The 7,500-nt window shown below is 59.1% G+C and overlaps 1 non-coding gene and 1 pseudogene across 1 annotated transcript; both read left to right on the top strand.

The window, feature by feature from the left end:
• The first annotated feature begins 665 nt into the window (after positions 1-665).
• On the top strand, positions 666-820 carry LOC138944268 (5.8S ribosomal RNA). The gene has a single exon (XR_011448697.1). It is a non-coding gene; the product is annotated as a 5.8S ribosomal RNA (ribosomal RNA).
• A 932-nt stretch (positions 821-1,752) lies between these two features.
• LOC138944271 (large subunit ribosomal RNA) overlaps positions 1,753-7,500 on the top strand; it is a 7,803-nt pseudogene continuing 2,055 nt past the window's right edge.

Here is a 7,500-nt window from a genome sequence, read left to right on the forward strand (position 1 = left end):
AAAGGGAAGCCAGCAGCAGAGCGCCGTCGGCCTTTTTCGGTGCGGTCGGCGTCGTGCGAGCGGGATGGAGGAGGAGAGGATTATCCGAGACTCTCTCCTTAAGCTTCGTAGCCGCAACCGGCGTCGCGTCGCGTCGCGCGCGACCCGTTGAGGCTCGTTGCGCAAATTGCGAAATTACATGAATGCGATTCGGAGCAGAAGACGCTTTCCCGATCGCGCTCTTGCCAAGCGCAGAGTTACGATCCGGCGTTAGCGCGTACCGGTGGTAACCTACGCCCGTCCGTGCGTCCGCAACGCTCGTGAACGCGCCCCTCCCCGCACCGGGGCAGCGGTCAGCGTGTTTGTACGCGAGCGCGCGGCTATCGGACGAACGGGCGAGAGGACGGATCACACCCGATCAAGTCCGACGGTTTCTTCAAAGAACATTCCGCCCCGGCTCTTCCAAATATATATATTATTATATTATATGTACGGGGAAGAGACGCTCCGATCGCGAAACAACTTTTGTGCCGTAGCCTCCCCAGCGGTGGCGGCGGTCCGCGCGCGTGCTCGGACGCGCGCGGCCAGGCTGATCGAAGGGCCAACGATTTTATCTCTCTCTCTTCGGAGAGGAGACTAAGATGGATGAACGAAGCGTTCGTTGAACGCAAGAATTGCAAAACGATTACCCTGAACGGTGGATCACTTGGCTCGTGGGTCGATGAAGAACGCAGCTAATTGCGCGTCAACTTGTGAACTGCAGGACACATGAACATCGACATTTCGAACGCACATTGCGGTCCACGGATACAATTCCCGGACCACGCCTGGCTGAGGGTCGTTTTAGTACCTCGAAACTGCTTGCGCCTTTGCGCGCCGGGCCACCGTGCCCGTTCGCGCAAACGGTGTACGAGCGATAGTTGGACGTTCGCCCGAGACGAGCCGTCCCGAGAGGCGGCCCCTTGGCGTCGTCTGAAATAACACCGAGGAAAAGGAAGAGTGAGAGCAGCGTACGCACACACGCAGTAAGTAAAGATAGGGAGCCTGCGCGCGCGCGCCCGGAAACTGTCGAAGGAGAGAGGGAGTAGAAGACACGCGCACACACGTTGCGTTATCCCTCTCGCGGTCTCCCGGTGCGCCAGCGCGCGCTCGCGCCTCTTACGCGCGAGTCTTGGTGCGCGCCACCTTCCGCGCAAACGGTAGGAGAGAACCGCGGCGCGTCGTCGCCCGGCGGTACGCGGAGAGAAAAGAGCGAGAGAGCCCTCCTTAACGCGGGTGAATCGCGAGCCGACCGCTTGTCCGAGTCCACGAAATTCTCGAAAACGAATATAGGGGACCGGCACGCGTCGTCGTGTACTCGTCGAATCCGATTCGCCCCGTCGTATCCCATATCCGTGCATAACACACGATATGCGGAGAGAAAATTTGAAGGATGTGGGTGATAGAGATGTACGTGTACGCGCACACTCGCTCGCAATGTATCTCGCGTCCCCGGCGATCGAAGATGACGCGATCCGCGCCGATCTTATTCGTTGTTTGCAAGCAGACAACTCGAACGAGATTCGATCGGCTTACATTTCCTCCTATTAGCGGCTGCGAGCCGCGCGTGGAAGAATCGTTGTCACAAACAACACGTCTCCTCGCCACTCCTCCGAGTACAATGCGAAGCCGCTGTGCCGGCGCTGCCGCTCTCCCGACGCTCGCTCTCTAAGTGAGAAAAGAGCCGGCGGAGGAGGCGGCGCGGCCACGGTTATCGAAAACTAAACTCTTTGACGACCTCAGAGCAGGCGAGATTACCCGCTGAATTTAAGCATATTATTAAGCGGAGGAAAAGAAACTAACTAGGATTTCCTTAGTAGCGGCGAGCGAACAGGAAAGAGCCCAGCACCGAATCCCGCGGTTCCGCCGCAGGGAAATGTGGTGTTTGGGAGGATCCGCTTATCCCGAGGTGTCGCGTCGCGTCCAAGTCCATCTTGAATGGGGCCACTTACCCGTAGAGGGTGCCAGGCCCGTAGCGACCGGTGCGCGTCTCGGGAGGATCTCTCCTTAGAGTCGGGTTGCTTGAGAGTGCAGCTCTAAGTGGGTGGTAAACTCCATCTAAGGCTAAATACGACCACGAGACCGATAGCGAACAAGTACCGTGAGGGAAAGTTGAAAAGAACTTTGAAGAGAGAGTTCAAGAGTACGTGAAACCGTTCAGGGGTAAACCTAAGAAACCCAAAAGATCGAACGGGGAGATTCATCGTCAGCGGCGCTGGCTTCGCGTCGGTGGGCGATGTCCCGCGGAGTCCTCGCGGCTCTCGCGCGGGCACGCTACCGTGCGTCGATGTCCGGCGCTCGTCGTCGTGCACTTCTCCCCAAGTAGAACGTCGCGACCCGCTGGGTGTCGGTCTACGGTCCGGGTGCGGTGACTGTCGCGTCGCCGGTAAAACGGCACGCGACAAACCCCCGGTCGCCCGGCCGGCTGCTCGGCGGTACGCGCAAGGTATCAGGCCGCACTATTTACGGTGCGTCGAGGCCGTCGCAAGCGCGCGCCACGGTACTCGGAGGTTACGGACTTTGCGCCGTCCCCGGTCCTGGCCCGCTGTTGGTTGAAGTACGGTTCACCTTCGACAGGCCTGTCGAACGTCCCTCTTATTCCCTTGTGGGAATCGAGGGGGATCTATACCGGTCGGCGACGCTACTGCTTTGGGTACTCTTAGGACCCGTCTTGAAACACGGACCAAGGAGTCTAACATGTACGCGAGTCATTGGGACTTGTCGCGAGACCTAAAGGCGTAATGAAAGTGAAGATCGACCCTGGCCGTCGATCGAGGGAGGATGGGCCGCGTCGCGATGCGGCCTCGCACTCCCTGGGCGTCTCGTTCTCATCGCGAGAAGAGGCGCACCCAGAGCGTACACGTTGGGACCCGAAAGATGGTGAACTATGCCTGGTCAGGACGAAGTCAGGGGAAACCCTGATGGAGGTCCGTAGCGATTCTGACGTGCAAATCGATCGTCGGAACTGGGTATAGGGGCGAAAGACTAATCGAACCATCTAGTAGCTGGTTCCCTCCGAAGTTTCCCTCAGGATAGCTGGCACTCGACCGTTCCCCACGGAACGCGAACGAGTCTCATCTGGTAAAGCGAATGATTAGAGGCCTTGGGGCCGAAACGACCTCAACCTATTCTCAAACTTTAAATGGGTGAGATCTCTGGCTTTCTTGAATTATGAAGCCACGAGCATCTCGGATCAGAGTGCCAAGTGGGCCATTTTTGGTAAGCAGAACTGGCGCTGTGGGATGAACCAAACGCAGAGTTAAGGCGCCCAACTCGACGCTCATGGGACACCATGAAAGGCGTTGGTTGCTTAAGACAGCAGGACGGTGGCCATGGAAGTCGGAATCCGCTAAGGAGTGTGTAACAACTCACCTGCCGAAGCAACTAGCCCTGAAAATGGATGGCGCTGAAGCGTCGAGCCTATACTCTGCCGTCAGCGGCAAGTGGGGCGGCAACGGGAGCGCCGGGCGCGTCGTGTCTTGTTGGTACGGTGTCGCAAGGTCTCTCGCGTCGTCACGAAGCCCTGACGAGTAGGAGGGTCGCGACGGTGAGCGCAGAAGGGTCTGGGCGCGAGCCTGCCTGGAGCCGCCGTCGGTGCAGATCTTGGTGGTAGTAGCAAATACTCCAGCGAGGCCCTGGAGGACTGACGTGGAGAAGGGTTTCGTGTGAACAGCCGTTGCACACGAGTCAGTCGATCCTAAGCCCTAGGAGAAATCCTATGTCAATGACGGCGTACAATATACTCGAGTGTCGAAGAAACACAGCAACAAAACAGCAGAACCGAGCGAGTCGCGCACGAACGTCGCTTTACGCGCGCGTTCCGTTGCCGCTGGCGAGCGACGTTTTGATGATGATGATGATGATGTATATAAAGACACACGCCCGTCGGGCGAAAGGGAATCCGGTTCCTATTCCGGAACCCGGCAGCGGAACCGCATACAATTCGGGCCCTCGTAAGAGTGTTCGTCGGGGTAACCCAAAATGACCTGGAGACGCCGTCGGGAGATCCGGGAAGAGTTTTCTTTTCTGTATAAGCGTTCGAGTTCCCTGGAAACCTCTAGCAGGGAGATAGGGTTTGGAACGCGAAGAGCACCGCAGTTGCGGCGGTGTCCGGATCTTCCCCTCGGACCTTGAAAATCCAGGAGAGGGCCACGTGGAGGTGTCGCGCCGGTTCGTACCCATATCCGCAGCAGGTCTCCAAGGTAAAGAGCCTCTAGTCGATAGAATAATGTAGGTAAGGGAAGTCGGCAAATTGGATCCGTAACTTCGGAATAAGGATTGGCTCTGAGGAGCGGGGCGTGTCGGGCTTGGTCGGGAAGCGGGTCTGGCTGACGTGCCGGGCCTGGGCGAGGTGAACGGTCGGCGTTCTCGCGCCGGTCCCGGGATCCGAGCTCGGTCCCGTGCCTTGGCCTCCCGCGGATCTTCCTTGCTGCGAGGCTTCCGTGGCGGCGCGAGCCGTCGTGGTCGTCCTCTTCGGCCGCCATTCAACGCTCAGCTCAGAACTGGCACGGACTAGGGGAATCCGACTGTCTAATTAAAACAAAGCATTGCGATGGCCCTCGCGGGTGTTGACGCAATGTGATTTCTGCCCAGTGCTCTGAATGTCAACGTGAAGAAATTCAAGCAAGCGCGGGTAAACGGCGGGAGTAAATATGACTCTCTTAAGGCTCCGCCCGGGCGACCGGCGGAGACCATGTGCCAACCCCTCCTCCTCGTGGTGAGAGTCGGGCAACGTCGGCGGAAAGCTTTCCGCCGGCGGCCAACGGGGCTCTGGCTTGGTGGTGCGCTAGCGCACCACCCAGGTTCGTGGGGTTGCCAGCCCCTCGGGCCTGAAAACGGCAGGCGCGTCACATAAAGGGAAATATAATTTCCGGCGGCAGCCTCGGGCCGTCGGTCCTGCCGCGACATCCTCCCCCTCACCTGAGCCCGCTCCTGGTCGTTCCCGCCGGCCCGCTGCGGCTCCTCTCCATCCGCCCCCAGCTGCCTGTTCCCCTGTGCCCCCGTCTGGTTCCGGTCAGTTCGCGTGCCTTGTATGTGGCCGCGCGTTCAGAACACCGAACGGTCTCGGCTTACATCGCCGAAGGGCGCACGAGGCCATCACTAACGAGGAGGTCAACGTTGAGAGGGTTAAGCGCCAGTGGAGCGCCGAAGAGCAGCGCATGATGGCGAGGGAGGAGGCATTGGCTGTGCATCGGGGCGTTCGGTTTATCAACCAACATCTGATCACCGTCGTTCCGAACCGCACCCTTGATGCCATCAAGGGTATGCGCAAGAACGACGGATACCGACGCCTCGTTGCTGCGGCTTTGGAGGATTTGTCCGCCACCTCTGACGAGAGTTCGTTTCTCTCTGGTGGCGGCTCCAGTCCTTCGGCCTCTCCTCATGCTTCCGCCATCTCTGTCCGCGGGTCATCGGGCTCGTCTCCGCATTCTCCGCCTTCGCCCGGCTGGGGTGATTTGTATGGTAGTTTTGCCGGCGCTATACGCGCCCTCATCCCGGTCGTGGAGGCCATCCAGGGGTGGAACTCCCGCCTTCTGGTCCAAATCGGATCAGAGATTCTGGATGGCCAGCGGAGTGCTGGGTCCGTTGTCCCGTGGCTCGCTGGCGTTTTCCCTCCGACTGCTCCTCAACTGCGACCGCCCAGACGCGCAATCGTCAATCCGGGTAGAAAAGCGCGACGGCGGGCGGAGTATGCGCGTATTCAGCGCCTATTCCGTTCGCATATGTCGCGCGTGGCTAGGGAGATCCTGGACGGTGCCCCTGAGACGGATGGTGTCCCCGATGTCCGGCAGATGGCCGAGCACTGGGGCCCGTTCGTCGCACAGGATTCTGTGCCTGTTGCGGCAGCCCCGCGTCTTCCGCCTAAGCGGGAGCTGCTGGGTACCTGGTCCCCGATCTCCTGTGAGGAGGTGGCAGCAATCAACCTGCCCCTCAACTCTGCCCCCGGATTGGACGGTATTAGTGTGCGTCTGTGGAGAGCCATTCCAGCGTCCATCAAGGCTCTCCTCTTCAACATCGTGCTGCATTGCGGAGGTTTTCCTGCAGATTTGCTGGTGAGTCGGACGGTTTTCATCCCGAAGAAGGGCGAATGCTCTCGACCGGGGGATTTCCGTCCGATTTCGATAACCTCCGTGGCCGTGAGGCATTTACACAAAATCTTGGCCCAGAGGCTTCGTGAGTCCAGGATTGTCGATCTGCGGCAGCGTTGCTTCGACGACGGATGCGGCGACAATGTCGCCGTCCTGGCTTCCTTGTTACTGGATGCCAGGTCCCGTCGCCGTGAAATGCACGCGGCCTCCCTGGATTTCGCGAAGGCCTTTGATAGCGTCAGCCACGGCGCTATCATCAATGCCTTGGCTGTAAAGGGCCTGCCTCACGGCCTCATTGATTATATTGGGCAGGTTTACGCCCATAGCAGCACGATGTTTGAAGTGCGCGGTGTCAGATCCGAGCTCTCACGTATTGGCAGAGGCGTCAGGCAGGGGGATCCTCTATCACCAGTGCTGTTTTGCCTGGTGGTTGATGTGATCATGAGATCCATACCTGCCGACGTCGGTTACCAACTGGGAGAGCATCGTATTAACAGCATTGCGTATGCTGACGATGTTCTCCTTTTTGCTGCCACCAGGTGGGGCCTCCAGACCTGTTTGCGGGTGGTGGAAGACAAGGCTAGGGAGATGGGGCTTCTCTTCCAAGGAAAGAAGTGCTCTGTTCTGTCCCTCGTTCCTTCCGGTCGAGAAAAGAAAGTTAAGATTTTGACGGCCCCCCAGTTCCAGCTGCGAGATGGCTCTTGGCTGTCGCAGCTGGATACTGCCGCCGAATGGCGCTATTTGGGGGTCGATTTTCGACCGGCTGGACCGAGGAGAGTTGGTTCAGATGTCTCAGTATATCTGGACCGGCTGAGCAGAGCGCCTCTGAAGCCCCAGCAGCGGCTTAAGATCGTCCGCTGCTTTCTTCTCCCTCGTCTCTACCACTCGCTGGTTTTGGGTAGGGCCACACTTGGCAAATTGAGAGCTCTGGATGTACAGACCCGCGCGGCGGTTCGCAGATGGCTTCGTGTGCCAAACGATGTTCCGGCGGCCTTTTTCCACTCACCGGTTTCGAGTGGCGGGCTCGGCATTCCCGCATTGGCCACCACAGTTCCAGGCCTGCTGTTTCAACGCCTTCGCAGCCTGGAAACCTCTACTGCCCCGCAGGTGCAGGCCATCGCCCATTACACCTGGGTGACCCGTCGCAGAGAGTGGGCGCGGCATGCTCTCACTCGCGACGGAGTGTGCCTGGCAACCAAACATCTGCGGGACGAGTGGTGGTCCCGCCGACTTCTTCGGTCGGTGGACGGCTTTGAGTTGCGGGAGTGTCGGGATTCAAATCTGTCCTCGTGGTGGGTGGATCATGGGAGCCACGCCATTCCCGGTCGTGATTATGTCCAGTACGTGCATGTCCGCGCCAATACCCTCCCAACGCGTATTCGAACGTCAAGGG

This window comes from Polyergus mexicanus, unplaced genomic scaffold, assembly GCF_030449975.1.
Source record: "Polyergus mexicanus isolate NDT 795.1 unplaced genomic scaffold, iyPolMexi1.0 SCAF_138, whole genome shotgun sequence".
Taxonomy (NCBI): Eukaryota; Metazoa; Arthropoda; class Insecta; order Hymenoptera; family Formicidae; genus Polyergus; species Polyergus mexicanus.